Source organism: Arachis hypogaea, chromosome 5 (genome assembly GCF_003086295.3).
Source record: "Arachis hypogaea cultivar Tifrunner chromosome 5, arahy.Tifrunner.gnm2.J5K5, whole genome shotgun sequence".
NCBI classification, from domain to species: Eukaryota; Viridiplantae; Streptophyta; class Magnoliopsida; order Fabales; family Fabaceae; genus Arachis; species Arachis hypogaea.
Genome location: NC_092040.1, coordinates 23,574,628 through 23,591,784, shown reverse-complemented (window position 1 = coordinate 23,591,784; position 17,157 = coordinate 23,574,628).

Sequence of the window (17,157 nt, the reverse complement as noted above, 5' to 3'; positions counted from 1 at the left end):
ACTCTTAATACTAATACACTTAATACATGTGATGTTTTTCATCCTGCTTCCACTTCTTCGTCCACTTCTAATATCAATGTATTGAGTTCACCCAAACTACCTATCTTTAATTCTGTTCCCTCTACTTCCTCGGATCAGCATGCTACTCATGATTCTATACCTATATCTAGTCTTGAAATTCAGTTACCTAAGGCTCACATTCTTACTTCTTTACCTACCCGTAAATCCTCTAATACATATAGTATGATTACCAGATCTAAATCTGGTATTCTTAAACCAAAAACTTTAGTTGCTGTCTCTAACATTGATCTCACTCAATATCCTCCCAAAACTCTTTCTCAGGCTTTATCCTTTGCTCATTGGCACCAAGCCATGATTAAGGAATATGATACTTTGATCAAGAATCATACATGGCATCTCATTGACCCTCTTCCAAATTCTACTATTATTAGATGTAAATGGGTTTATATTGTTAAAAGGGGTCCTGTAATAGTATAAAAAAAATATAAAGCCCGTTTGGTGGCCAAAGGGCGTCATCAAGTTGGAGGGGTCAATTTTAACTAAATTTATAGCCCTGTGATTTATCCTTTTACAATTTGGATTATTCTCTCCTTCGCTGTTACATATGGTTGGCCGTTTCACCAATTTGATTTTAACAATGCCTTCTTAAATGGTGATTTAACGGAGGATGTTTTCATGTTACAACCTCTTGGCTTTGTGTCCAGCAACCCTTCATTAGTGTGCAAGGTTGATAAAGCCATTTATGGCCTCAAGCAAGCTCCAAGAGCTTGGTTTGCTAAATTTAGTTCTTCTCTCTTCACTTATGGTTTTTCTAATACCAAAGTTGATACCTCTTTGTTTATTCGACATACTAAACATTCTACTACTTATTTACTCACTTATGTGGATGATATTGTTATAACTGGTAATAACAAGACTGAAATTGATACTCTAATCACTGACTTGAACTCTAAATTTTCTCTTAAAGACTTAAGTGGTTTGAATTATTTCCTTGGTTTAGAATTTAATAAGCTTGGCACTGGTGAACTTCACATTTCAAAATCAAAATATATTCTTGATCTGTTAAGACGTGCAGGCCTCTTTAGTTCTAAGCCTGTCCCCACCCCTATGTTATCCTTTCTCAAGTTGATTTCTGACGGGTCTGAACTATATAAAAACCCAACTCTCTATAGGTCTCTTGTTGGAGGGTTTCAATATGAAACCTTAACTCATCCAAAGATCTCCTTCTTTGTGAATCGCGTTAGTCAATTCATGAAAAATCCTCCCAAACAACATCACTGGACAGCCTTGAAAAGGATCCTCTGCTATCTTTCAGGTGCATATCATCATGGATTATGTTTTCAAAAGTTTAGTGATTTTCGTGTTCTTGTCTTTGTGGATGCAGATTGGGCAAGTGACATTGAAGATCGCAGGTCCACTAGTAGATATTGCATCTTTCTTGGCTGTAATCTGGTGTTTTGGTGCAGTCGAAAGCATACAACAGTGATTTGCTCATCTACATAAGCCAAGTTTAGATGCCTTGCAGATGCTAGAGCCGAAATATTATGGGTTCTTAAGTTTCTACAAGAACTTGGTATTTCTTAGCATATTGCACCTATTGTGTTTTGCGACAATCTCAATGTTGTGATGCTTTCTGCCAATCCAACTCTTCGTAGTCGAAGCAAACATTTTAAGGTCGATTTGCATTTTGTCCAGGATCGAGTGTCTAAAGGACAATTGCATGTGATTCATATCCTAGCTGATTCCTAAATTGCTGATGTGTTCACTAAACCACTATTCACTGCCTCCTTTGAGAAATTTAAGATCAAACTCAGAGTGGTTCTTCAACCCATTATGAGTTTGAGGGAGGCTATGGAGAACCATCATGCATCAGTAACTGAAATAACTAATTCCTAATTCTTGTGATGATTCTTGATGTACTAGTAGTTGAGGTATTAGTTAACCATTTTCACTATTTTGGTTCTCTATTATAGTTAGTTTATATGTATATATGGCACTCTTCTAATTGAATAACTATACAATTGAAAGAAACATTATTGATATACTAAGAATTCAAAATCTTTCTTGCTGCACAAACTTATTGTTCTCTGCCTCTTTTGCATAATTCATTGCAGAATCAACTTTTCACATTGGCAATCAAATCCAATCAAATTGGTTCAAATCTAACAAAAAATAATTGAATTTTTTCTATAATAAAATAAAAAATTATTTCCCCAAACAAATTATCCGTGCTTTAAATCACAGGATACATTTTTTTATTTTAGTCAAGTTCGCCTCACCTCCGACGAATCTTATTATTTTTGTAAGGTTTGCCACACCCCAACAAACTTCACTACGCATCTTCATAAATATCAGATTTGGTGAGAAGAAATGTTAAAAAATTAACAATGATAATTATTATCATCGGCTCCAAGAGTATACAGGAGTACACAAGAATAAGCCGTATTTAACATTGGTTTAGTAAGAAGGGTGCTTCCCAACATCTTAATTTTTTAACATCTTAATTAAAAAAAATCTAGTTTGGTTTAGTTTGGATGATTATGACTATCTACAATTGGCGATGATAATGGTAGTTATTGCCGCCGGCGATGTTGAAAAAGTCATGCTTGTTGTTTGTGTACTTTTGTGTACTTCTATGTACTCTTAGAGACAATGATAATGGCTTAGGAATTTAAGTTTCATTATCAGCCGTTATTTATGGTAAAGGTTGTCAGGGATGCGGCAAACTTATCCTAAACAAAAAATAACACATTCCAAAAATTAAAGTCCATTTAATTTTTCTTTAAAAATAAATAATTTTTTTATTTATAATATAAAAAAAAACCAAAAATAGTTTTACTAGTGAAAGTGCGTCTACACGCTCTAACTCCTCACTAACGTGAACGTTCATACCCCACGTTGTTCTTCTTCTTTCCTCCTCATCTTTGTTTTTTTATTGTTGTTGCTGTTGCCTGCCTTTTTCATTTTTTCTTTTCCTCCTTCTCTTGCGGGTGATTTTGCAGCATTATGTGAATGTGAAAGAAAAAGAAAAAAGAGTTTTGAATTGTGCAAAATTTATCAGAAAAATAACATTGAAATTTTTTAATCGTGACAAAAAAAATTTCTTATTTTGACACTGAAAATTTTTAACCATGACAGAAATTTTTTAACTAAATAATGTCCTTTTCTTATTATTGAACTAGTTGGGTGGTATTGAATTTATATATAAGAGGTTTAGTAATTTTGTATCATTTACAATAAATATATATTTTTTGTTCTAAAACATATTTGAATATATTTTGTTGGTTGAGTGAGTTAAAGTTTTGGACTTGTGATTCATTAAAGATTTTTTTGTGTTATTTAAAAAAAATTTATGTGTCCGTTCTAACCAAATAATGTGTTTTGTAATTTTGTTATACTACTAAATTAATTGTGTGGTATTAAATTGAAGAAAAAGAAGAAGAGGAGTTTTGAGTTATGTAGAATTTATCAAAAATAGCACTGAAACTTTCTTAATTTTAACACCAAAATTTCGTAAAGAAGAAGAATGATGATGATGGAAGAGAAGAGGAGGAGGGAGTTTTGAATTGTGTAGAATTTATAAAAAAAGAATCATGGCATTTTTTAACCACGACTCAAAAAATTTCTTATGTTGACATCGAAAAATTTTAACGATGACATTGAAATATTGAATCTTTCTAAAAAATATTACACATTTAATGACTTGAATACATTGCTCATGAGAAAGTCTAGAGAACCAACTTCCTTACAAGTCAACATAAGGCAACTCTATTATAATTTAAATTTTATAAATAAATAAATTAAAAATTCAAAATTCAAAAAAGATTCTATCTATATTTATCTTAATCACATTTATAGTACATAATAAAAATAATCCATAAAAAACCTTAATCCCTTTCTATTCACTTGGAAACAGTCAAATCTCTCCCTCCATAAACCCGCCGTCTCCACGCAGTTTCTAGCGCTGCTGCCCAGCGACCACCACCACGTCTTTCCTCACGTTGTGCGTCCTCTTCCTCCCGTCCCGCCACCGTCCTTCTTTGTGGGACATAGTTGCCTCCGCCGCCGCAGGATCATAATCCCGACCCGTTTGCACTGTAACACCCTAATATTCAAATCCTTATGCTCGAGTCATAAGTCAATGATATTACGGTGGTACGACTCTCAGGTGGATTTTTAATATATAAATATAGGTAATTTTGAAAGGAGTATTAATCGAGAAGCCTGAAAAGAATAGAAATAAAATCGCGAAGACATATCACTCACGTTTCGACAACAAAAAGATAAACCGTGAAACCGAAAGCGATATACGGACAAGGCATAAAGGAGATCAAGAGATAGATAACAGATAGATATATATAACATAAGTAAATAGCCACTAGTCGCGACTTGCGAAGTTTAGGCCGGCTAGGGTACAGTATGAAAGTAGTTGACAACAATATATCCTAATCTCTCCCAAAGGAAACATGAGAGCCTCTATAGGCAAGTTCAAAAGAGTTCAATACATAATATGGTCTTTTCAAAACAAAGGTAGAGAGATTCTAAGCAAAACACAAAGTAGAGAAAATAAAGATCTTCGTCGTCTCTCAGACGAACCACAGCTCACTTCTGAGCACCTGGACCTGTATCTGAAAAACAAGAGATATATACGAAATGAGAATCCCGGGCCCATGGGTTCCCAGTACGCTAAAAGTGCCAAATAAATACAATGCACTGCAATAAAAACTCGTTAAGCATCCTAAACTCCTTTTCACCAAATATCCAGCCTAGATTCTCACTAATCCATGAATAGGCAACTGTCGTAATGGGATACTAAATCTAGTTCATGTTACACATGTTTCCCAACTCGCTGACTCTTCCAAGAATCAGACTCAGAATCATAAGCAAAACCATCACCAGTTGTTCTGCCTCAGCAACTCTATATCAATACATCATACCCTCACTTGGAGCTAGTGAAATCACATCACTGCGTCTACCCAGGGGGCTCAAATTATCTCATTCAAAAATCATCATCATCATGCAATCGCATCATCAATTCATCTCATCAAGAACAACCCTCAACATCCACCGACACCAACATGAGGGGTCTCTCAGTTGTACAAACACAAGCAATACAAGCAAGTAATACACAAATAAGGTACAAGTAGAACAAGTAGCACATAATCAGGTAACATAGCATATATGATGTAGAAATCCAAAACAAATAGGCAAACCCAAACAATTCAAACATATGCAAATGATGTATGCCTGCCCTATGGCTGATGATATCATCTGTCGGTTATATAGCCAACCCGACATGTCCTGGTAGCTAACTATTGGACAGAAACACCCCTTGCGGAGCAAGTAGGTTTGAGCTACAATCCCCTTGCTACTACCTGCTCAACCCAGAGCCAGTGGAACAACCACTACTGCGGCTACTACCCAGGCGGGTGTTTAAAAGCTCAACCTGAAGCGAGTGGATTCACCACTACTACCGCTACTACCCAGGCGTCACAATATCTGACCTGGAGCAAGTGGGACGAACCACAACCCTTGCTACTGCCCAGGATCTCAAAACATACATTTGTTCAATTTAAAAGCAATCATCATTGTTATCAAATCTCAAACATTAACCTGGAGCAAGCGGGATGAACCACCACCCTTACTACTACCCAGGTATCACAAATACATTCATTCAAAACTCCATAATTAAACTCATTTATCATAAACATCCTTTCCTGTCTCATACCCGGAGCAAGTGGACAACGCCACTGCCTACTACCCAGGGTCACACATCACATTTCAACAATTTCCATTATCATCCATTTAACACATTCATTAATCATATATGCATTTATACTCAGCCATAATCAATAATGGCTTTACCGTAACCCGGCAATAACTCAGCCATCCTTCTCATGGTTCAATCAAGAACTAGCCATTTATCAATAAATATAGCCCTTCGGCGCATGGCATACACGGTACTTCTACCGTCATCCTCCATATCTCATATAATCATCTTTGATCATCGTTGATCACAACTTTTCCCCTTGCTTCATTCGCAAGTTACCACATCCCCTAGCTCCTTCCTCTTTGCTAGGCATATCATAATGATTTAATACATAAGGGGTGATATCGGAGGCTTAGAAGTATGAGATTTAGTTTTTAAAACTCAAAAATCAACTTTGGGATGAAAACAGGGCCACGCGCACGCGTACTTCACGCATACGCGTACTTCACGCGCATGCGTGGATGGCCACAAAGCTCATCGACGCGTATGAGTCATACACACGGACGCGCAGATTGAAACACAGCCAGATGACGCATACGCGTCAGCCATGCGTACGCGTGGGTGTATTTGCGCCCCAGGCACAAAACTGGCATAACTCTGGCCCAACTCTCGGGAAAATGGCTGGGCATTAGGTGCAGCGCATCGACGCGCACGCGCACACCAAGCGCACGTGTGGATGGTGCCTTCTTGAAGAACGACGCCTACGCGCCAAGTGCGCCTACGCGTGGAGGGTCATTCTGCTAAAAATTTTCTAAGTTAAAAGCTGCAGAATTCACAGATTCAACCCCCAATCTTTCGACGGACATAACTTTCTCATTTTAAATCGTTTTTTGCCCGTTCTTCAAACGGCATGGACATCCTGGATCCAATTTCACTTCTAAACAAGTTTAGCACAAAACAGAAATCTGCAGTCCAAGTTATGTCACGTCAAAGTATGCCCAAAAAGCATATTTTCACTTAAAACCACAAAGTGCCATTTTCAAAACAAGCCATTTCCGACTGTTTTCAAAATCAATCAAAACATGCCAATTTCATCCCTTTTCTTTGAAATCAATCAAAGTATATCAAAATCGACATTAAGCCTCCCCAACTCATACACTAACATTACCACAATTCACAAAACCGCCATATAACCAATTTTACTCATTTCAAACAAATGGCTAAATTACAAACACATTAACATGCCATACATCCTTCCTTATCCCAATTTCCAACAATACTATTTCCAATCAAGCATCATTATACATAATCAATGTCATACTCACTATCACATGGTTTCACCCACAAATCATCCTTAATCATTTCTCAAGCATATATCACAACATACATATCTCTCATGCATCATCATACCATCAAGGCATCAATAATCATGATCACATATATGACCACATAACATACCACAACCAAAACCAAACATACCTCATCTATACAATTTCACCTAAAATTACCAAATTCCACGCTTCAACTCCTTATACCTTATTATTCAATAACCAACCCAATCATTCATATATTCATTATCTGAAATTCATCCAATCACTTGTGTCATCATACAATGCACACATCAACTTACCTTCCTTACCTCTTTCCGGCCTCCGGCCCAAATTCACAATTTAAATGCATAAACCACAAATCAATACTCATTACCCAATACATTAAATTCTCAATACACCAAGCATACAAGGCCACACAATTCTCAACCCAATCATTAATTCACATTACATACCAACTATGCATATTAGCACCAATCATTTACACAATCCAAACCTAATCCTAGGGGCATCTAGCCTAGGAATTCTCATCACACCACACGGTACTTAAATGAAACTTAAACTGTACCTCTTGTAGCCAAACCAATTGAGCCTCTTCTTTAGAAGTCTCCACCAACCTTATCCCCAAGCCTCACCAAAGCTCCTCAAGCAACACCAATCTCCCAATTGTGCACCAAGATCATCAAATACACTAACATAACCAATATCACATACATACATCAACCTAGGGCTCATAAAAATAACAAATCACAAAGGTTTGAGCACTTCTTACCTCAGTCCATATGAAGTAGGGATAGAACCCACTTGGAATCCATGTTGGAGTATCCCTAAACACCCAAAATCACAAGATTTCAACACTAACTACCCAAAAAACGTGTAACAGTGGGGAATATCGAAAACTGGGCAGAGATGAATGGAATACTCACCACAAAACTTAGATAGAATTGTAGAGGATGAGAAGAGTGACTCGTGGCCACAAACGGCTCGTCAATCAGAGCCCCATAGCTCAAGTTATGGTGGTTTGAAGATCAAAGAGAGTTAGGTTTTCTCTCTTCTCTTCTCTCTTCTCAATTCAGCGCCCCAACCCTTCCTTTTAGGGTAAAATGAGCTGAACTGCTCATAACTAATATTTATATATGTTGGGTCTTGGACCCACTTAGGCCCGGTTCACTTATTTTTGTCTGTTGGCCCAATTTTGGGCCAAAACCTTTAAGATTAGCGCTCCAAATCACACTTTAAATATTTCTCCCATCCCCTAATTATAATTCCTCATTTCTTAATCTTATTTATTCATAATCAATTTTCTCAGTTGCAGTACCAGACAGACCTCAGCCGGTACTTCTGGTCAAAATTTCACTGCGCGCTTTTACGCAGAAAACTATATTTTCCGACACGGAAAAATTCATTGAATCCAAATATCATATTTAAATCATCAAATTTCAATTGCCAAATCTTTCAACCATATTTGCTCCTATTTAACTTATTATTTAATTAATTTCGGTTAGACCGGGTATTACATGCACTGCCGAATACCATCGCGATCAACTACTTCGATCTATGGCGATTCCTCCACTCGTGATGTGCGGCCTCCGTGGCTTCCTCCTCCCAACGCGCCATCGCGAGTCCTCCACTGTCCATCCAACGTCGTCCAAGACGTCGTCGGCGACCACCATGCGGCTTTTCTTCTCTTCCTCCTATTTGGTTTTGAATGATTCTTTTAACTAGTTTTTGATATTTTTTCCCGAAATTTTGGATGATTCTTTTTATTAGTTTTGGATGATTCTTTTTCCTATGTTTTGTATGTTTTTTTCTTAGGATTTGCATGATTCTTTATCTTATGATTTGGTATTCTTTTTTTTTTTTGGAGTTTGGACGTTTTTTTTGGAAGAGGAATTAGGGTTTGCATGATAAATGGTAAAAAGTGAATTAGAGTAAGAAAAGGTAAGTAATAATCATTAATTTTGTATCTTTCAAAAAATAAAATTTAAATAATCACTAATTAATGACAATTATTTAGTATGGAGTGTACTTCAAAAATGCTTGTTGGCTAGACTCCTGTTGGTTACCTAGCAGAATTGTTATCTCCTATATAAGACAAAACTTAAAAATCTACAAAATAACATCAAAACGTCTTCACTTTAACATTAGAATCTCCAACTAAATGATGTGATAGAATTAAAAACTTATTTCATAAATAAGACTTGAGTTGCAAATTTGCAAATTTTAATAAAAAAGAGAATAAGTAAAAAAATATGTCGATAATGCAAGAAAATTAAGAAAAATAAGTGCAAAAATTCAAAAGATAATGAATAGTAACATTTAAATATAAGAAGAAGAAGACATATCTGATATATAAAATAACACATAAAATTTTGAAGAATAACACCGAAATGACTTTACTCTAACACCAAAATTTCTAACTAAATGATGGGATGGAATTAAAAATTTATTTTTTGAAGACTTGAATTGCAGATTTACAAATTTTGGTAGAAAAAAAAGTGAAAAATCAATAGATAATGCAGTAAATTAAATAGAATAAGTACAAAAATTTAAAAGAGACTAAATAGTATTATTTATGTATAAAAAAATATGACAATAACGATAATGATGATGATGGAGGAGGAGAAAGAAAAATAAAGAAGAAATTAAATGAGAAAAGAAGAAGGAGGAGATAAAGGAGGAGAAGGAGATAGTGTTGGTGGTGGTGATGATGACGACGATAATGAAAAAGAAAGACGAGAAAAAATGAAGAGAAGACACTACTACATTTTAAATATTTAGTAACATTTATCTCTTAACATTTCCTAAAGTGTTAGTAATTATTATAAAATTATATATAAAGTAACATTTATAATGAAATGTTAGTAAATACATGTAATTTTTTTTTAAAATCTTAAAAAGTGTTACTTATTCCTTTTGACATGAAAATAAATGAATATCTCCTTCTCTGAAAATCAAAATTGGAGACCTAACCTAATGGTTCGGACAGAAGAAAGACTGGAAAACCTGCTATCGGCGTTATCTCACTCCAAATCTTGCTCTCCTAGGGATGGTAGTGGGTCACTATGGGGTAGTTTGAACATTGGTGGCTATAGGTTCTTCCGATGGAATACTTTTCTCAAGAGTATTGCTCAATGCATTAGAAAAATACATTTTCTAAAATCACATAAACACATAAAGTTGAGAATCAGTATAAAAAATATAAATCATAACAAATCCTTCAACATCAAAGTAAGTAATAAAAATTTATGAATCAAAATCAACAATTTAACATAAAAAAATCAAAATCAAAGTGAAATAACATTCCAGAATCATAGAAACCAGATTCAATAACTCAGCTTTAAAAATATTAATTATACTTAATCTAACTCATAAAAAATTAATCATAGGAATCTGAATCAACAATTTAACATCCGAAAATTAAAATCAAAGTAAAATTATAAAGATTCTAGAATCATAAAAACCAAACTCAATAACTCAGCATTGAAAATATAAAGTTTACTTAACCTAACTCACATAAATAATCATAAGAATCAGAATCAACAATTTAACATCATAAAATCAAAATCAAAGTAAAATTATAAAGATTTCATAGGATTAGAAACCAGACTCAATAACTGAACATCAAAAATATATATTTTACTTAACCTAACTCAAAATCAAAGTAAGGAATAAAAATTCCAGAAGCAACACTTTAACACATCAGAATAAAAAATTATCATAAATCCTTCAAAATAAAAGCCAACAATAAAGATTTCAGAGTTCTGCACTTACCCGACGGAGAAGAGGTGACAGTTAGAACGTGACTAGAACCAGAACACAGACCAACGACGGCCAGCGACCAACGCAAAGAGGTGTCCAGAACGGGACTAGAACCAGAACCAGATGACAGGCAGCGACCAACGTGAAGAGGCGACCAGAACACGAACATGCCTCCGCGGGAAGAAGCAACGACGACGGAGACGACGGGCTCCCTGGTGCGGTGTGCCGGTGTGCGCGTCGTGACGGTTTGACGGTGAGGGGACTGAGATCCATAATGCGTCTGTGCGTGACTCGTAAGAGACTGAGACATCCCGTGAGGAAGATAGACTGAGGGGATGGATGACGAGGAGTTGGCGATGACGGACTAAGCGGGTGGGAGGCTGGGAGGTGGCCTCTATGGGTGGTTCAGAGGATGTGGTTTGAGGCTTTAGAGATCAGATATGATGAGTTCATGAGGTAAGAAGGATTGAGGGTTTCGAGGTTTGTGAATTAAAAATAGCTAGGGTTTCACTTTCTCCCATTATGTTATATATAAAGGGGCATTTTAGTCATTTTACATAGGCGGGAATTAAACGGGTCTCCATGAAGCGGGGATCACTATCCCTACCCCGCCCCGTTTATTATACGGGGCCCCGCCACCTGTCCCCACGTGTAAAAATCTCTCCTCGTATCCGCTCCCCGACGGGCAAATCCCCACGAATACCTGCCCCTCTAGGAGTTTTTGCCATCCCTATGCTCTCCTTCGCATTCTCGCTTTCAATTTCACTCTCACTCTTGATCTCGATCTCGATCGTGCTTTCAATCTCGCTTGCACTCCACTCCTTGAATCCCTCTCTTGTTTCAAAAAACTCTATTTTTCTCTCTCGATCATATCTAGGGTTTGTTAATCTCTGTTTTGAGGTGAGTTTTACAGAGAAGGAGAGGAAGAACCTCCTTTCGTGTTCTTTCATCTCTAATTTCCACTGCTTCATTATTATTCTTGCAATCTTCTTAAGCATTTTTTATATATTTGTTAAGATCTGTTGGCCATGAATTGATTGAATTCCTAATGTTAAAATCTGCTCCATTCAAGCCCGGGAGTCTCAAGCAGGACACTGATGATTCCAGAATTGCATCTCCAGCTACTGAGGTACTCCTTTTTCTTTCCTTGCTTTATTTCCCAAATTCATTTAGTTATCATAGCAATTTTTTTGCACTAGAAAGCAAAGTGTTAGTAGTTAGTAACTAGAATAAATAAGTATTACTTGGATATGATGTGACATGTTACAAATATTGCGTGCACCAGAAGTTACAAGCTGAAAGTTTTGTCAATTTTATCTATAATTGGATTTGGTTCAGCTATAGTAGCAAATTTGTCTTGTTTTGCAAATATATAGATGGTTGATTAGCAAAATTTGGTAACAATATTATTACTGTATCAATAGAATTATTTGATTCATCAATTATTCATTATTTTTAATACCTTAATGCAAAGATCATTAAAGGGGTTTTTAGTCTTGTTGCTTCTGTACTTATTCGAAAATTCAATCAAATGTACGTTTTTACCAAATTAAATGATTAGAAAAAGAATGATTTGTAGTCATGATCACGCCTGATTGAGTTATTCTGTTATTGCTAGTAGAAAGGAGCTTTCAATTTTATCATTTTTATCAGATATCAATATATAGCTTTTATCATTTTTCTTTACCCTCTTGATAACATTTAGACTCTCACTCCTGGTTAGCATTTTTTTTATAGATGTGGATTATATTATGTGTGTATGAACAAATATATTTGGACACTTTATTTTATTTGGATACTCTAACATAAGATCACCCACTTTGTTACATTACGACTAACTATAAGATGTTAAGACCTTTAGCTTTCTTCCCGTGCTTGTAATTTATCTTTGGTTCATTTGTTTTGTTCTCTTGGCCAGATATCGGAGGATATACTAGGATTTGAGAATGTAGAGTTTTACATCAAAAGATGGCCTGAACTGAATGGTTTTCTGCTTCAGAGATGTATTACTTTCATTTCCTGAAGCAGTACCATGTAGCATGAGTGAATTACATGTGTTACATTTATCGGATTAAAACAATTCTGACAACTGACATTTATTTGCAATTATTTCATGTGTTTCATGCGCCCTGTAATGACCCAGCTTCTAGCATGTCATGACCAAAGCTAGCCGCCAGGCGCAACTTCACGGCTTTCCTTAGAGACTCTAGACCTTATATTAAATATATACATATGAGACTATAGCGCTGGTCGAGATCGCGTGTCAGATATATAGATATAACGAAATAGATAATAGCTAAATAGATAATATATACACGATGCATAGAAAATACAGAAAACATAGTAATATCATACATATATGCCCGAAGGCTCATTTAGTACATCATAATACATACCAAGTTACGTCGTTGCTTATTCATAAAAAAATTTACAGACTCTATATTTATACTAATAGGCCTCGACTCACAAGAGTCGCTCTAGTTTGGGACCCATTCTAACTTGTTTACATAGGTATTTACAAAATCACCTAGCCCTATAAAAGTCTATACAGAGCGAGGGCAAAGATTACTGCTAGTCTGCTATTATTATAACTACTGCTGGTCATCGATCCCAAGAAGCTGAAGAAACACGGAAGTACTGTATGGAAGTAAGAGAAGTCGCTCTGACCCTCCGGTAATGCTACTGCTTCTCGCTAGTCCCAAGGATGGAAACTCAAAGAAGAACTCGCCAGTTTACATCTGCAGAATAGGAAAGTAAGGGGTGAGAACCTAAGGTTCCCAGCAGGGTACTACACAGGACTCCTATGGGGTTCCACAGCCTAAGTCTAAGACTTCGTGCAGTTAGGTCGGTAAGTCACACAAACAAGTACAAGCACAAGTATAAAGCAGACTAGTAAACAAACACAAAATACAGGAAGCAGAGACAAAATACAATCACAGGTACAAGTAAGCAACCACAAACATAGATAATGCAGCAACCAAGTATGATGCATGTCTAGTCCTATGCAGGCCATGAGCTCATGCGTCGGTTGACTACCTGCAACCCAACGTTACCTAGGAACTAGTCCTAGATATGGTTTCCCAATTGCGTCCGTCCGTGTATACGTGCTGATGTGGTTAAACATACCATCAGTCCATGACAATAGGCAATAGTCGCAAAGCTTAACGCCATAATATACGCACAAAGGGAAAAAATATTTTTAGCAATCAGTGGATAATACCCGCCTCCAAACGACCTTTAGCACGTTGGGGTTTACAGTTCTTTTTCCATGGCACATCTCAATAAACTTTATCTCTAAGGGACTTCTCTGCCCTTCTTTTTAAATAACTTGTGCCCGATCTCTGCTCTTTAAATCTTAGCCTTTGTCACATTTACTATTTTACCTTAGTACTTGTTCCGAGGGTTACCTGAAACTGTAGGTCGATCTTGGATAAGATCTTCTGTACTAATCGGAGATGACGGGTCCGGCTTGTGTATGGCAACCAGAGCTGTCGCGTCCGACTTGTTGGACTGGCAATGCTGCTGATCCTTTGTCACCGAAGGGTGGTGGTACCTGCAACGGACTCCGATGCTTAAGTTAGCAAGGGTATTGAGTAGGTTTTTAGTAGAATCAGAATATGAGTTATACATGGATGCTCCAGTGTATTTATAATGGTATGGAGTGACCTTTCCTGGACATAAGATAGTTATCTTATCTTATCTTTGAGTGAAGTCATCTTATCTTCAGGGGAACCGCCCTTATCTCTATAGGCTTGGGCTGCCTTTGGATTTGGGTCGTGTTCCTCTATTTGGGTCCTTTTTTGGGCTCTCCTGGTGATTTGGCCGAACTCTTTGAGAAGAGGTCGGGTGGTTCTGACCTGAAGAGGTCGGTCGACTTGTTCGCTAAACAACCCGGGTCGGATAGCTCAACCCAGGGTATGAACAGTGCCCTTGCTCGAGTGCGGTCTTCCTCTCGAGGTCGAGTCCTTCATTTTATGATTTCGGTCCTTCTCGGGTAAAGCCGATCTCGAGCATTTGTCAACTTCTTCAGTGCAGAGACCCCTTCTGAATACGAAGCGTTTCTTCTTTTTTCTTTGATTTTGAAAACAGGCGTTCCTTGTCTTGGGAACGTGGAAGGGTTTTTAATGCTTCATTAATTTCTTAGCGCTCTGTTTCTTTGCCTCCCGCTTTTCTTGTTTTATTTTTGAATTTACACCAACACTTTCTCTTTTCAGTTTCTCTTCACTGTTGCTCGCTGTAACTTCCCCACTTTTTTTGTTCTTCTATTTCGCCTATGACTTTTCGCTCTACTGCTTGAAACGTGATCATCGCGCGGTGCTTTCGTCGTTGCTTCAATCTTCTTGAGCGTTTTTTGTCTCCTTGTTGCTACAGGTAGGTCCTTCTTCCTTTCTTTTCTTTTTTCACGTCGTTCTTTTTTATGCCTGATTTTGAGAAAGTCAAGGTCTTTGTTTGGGAGGAAAGTTTGAATCTTTCTTTGCTTGCTGTTTGTTTGGTCGTTTCTGCAATGTGCGCCTATTTTTAGGGCTTCTTCAATTTGCATGACCTTTCGCTATTTCCTGATGATTGATGTTGTTAGGGCTTTTGAGTGTTGTTACTATCTCTGATTGTATCTTTTGATTTGGAGTTTTGGAAAACTATTTGATTTCAAGAAAGATTATGTCTTTGGTATTTTTGATGTTGATAATTCCCTTTACTGATGGGCTATAGAAGAATGGTACTCTTTTGATGACTTTTGTGCTTGACTCTCTTTTTTCGAAGTGTTACCGTTTGAAGGAGGGTTTTTCTTTTTTTTTTGAGAGATGTCGAGATGTAGACTTGTAGATTTTTCCTGAGTCCTTATTCTGTTGCTGCCTCCGAAGGGTGCCCCAGGATCTTTGGTGTGAATCTTGGGGTTTTCTTTTGTTGTTGTGTGCTTTAGTCTGAGTGGTATTCGTATTTGTCCGAGCTGATTTTTGATTTTGCCCGAGTTGTTTTGGTTAGTGTTCCGAGCTGCTTATTTAGTAATTCCTCTCTCTTTTTTTGCTGTAGGATTAGTTGACCATGTCTTCTCGCAAAAATATTGTCGAGACCTCCTCCAAAGTTCCCGAGGGCATGTCTGATTGGCTGGACTCCCTTGTCTTGATGTGTGTTTCTGTGGTAGATGCTGAGTTCTGTGCAGAGCTTAGGAAACATCCCCGACTCTGTAGAAATAGGGATCAGGAAAAGAATTACGAGTTGGTAGCGCCTGATTCTGAGGAGAGGGTTTGCTTTTCTGCTCTGACCTGGGGGGAACGCCCCTTCTTTTATGCTTATGACTATTTTTTTAGCCAGTTGAATATTACTTTTCCTTTTACTTCTTTTGAGACCGACTTGTTGTGGTCGTATAATGTAGCTCCATCCCAACTCCATTCGAACTCTTGGGGTTTTATCAAAATTTTTCAGTTGCTTTGCCAAGAGCTGGATGTCACACCTTCTCAAACTCTCTTTCTATATCTCTTTGTTTTGACTAAGCATGGGCTTCCTGGGTTTCTTTTATGTCTACCCAGAGACATAAAGTTTTTGCTATGTATGATGAGTCCTTTAGGGACTTTAAGAATTACTTCTTTAAGGTCTGGGCTGTTGAGGGAGCTCGGCCATTTTTCTTGGAAGCAAATAATGAGCCTGCCTTCCCCTTATGTTGGCAAAAGAATGTGGTAGTGTCTCGGTACACGTGGGAGATGCTTGACGAGGTCGAGCAATCTTTTGTAAATGTCTTGAAGGATATTTGGGTAGAACCTCCCCATCTTGATACTAAGAAGATTTTGGGGGATCCATCCCTTGTCTGAACTGTGCTGGGTATTGATCAATATATTTTGCTCTATTTTTATTTTGCTTCTTTCTTTTTCCAGTTTGTGACCTACTTCTATGGTTGATTTTGTTTTTCAGAGATGGCCAAAAGTAATGACTCTATGAAGGCCTTTAAAAAGGCAGGGAAGGCTACGGCAGCCCAAAACATCTCGGCCAAAGTAGCTGGGGAAGGGTCTTCTCGAGTTCTTCTTAAACAGCCTGTGCCGAACTCTCCTGGACCGAGGAGGATGATCCCTACCCCTCGGGTCCACATGCTCGATCCTCCCCAGGCTTCTGCCACTGTTTCTTCTCCTACGGATGCTCCTCCTCCAAAAAGACCCCAAACTGTCGAGCCTTTTAATCTAGACGCTCCCGACTTTGATGCTGTCGGGTTTGTTGATCAACAAATTGGTCCTTATGGTGTCGTGCCTACTGATGATGTATCCATTCTTCGCCACTTGGATTTTATCACTCGGAGTGGCATTAAACTAGCACACATGGGAGCAACTTTATACCAGATCGCTCAATATC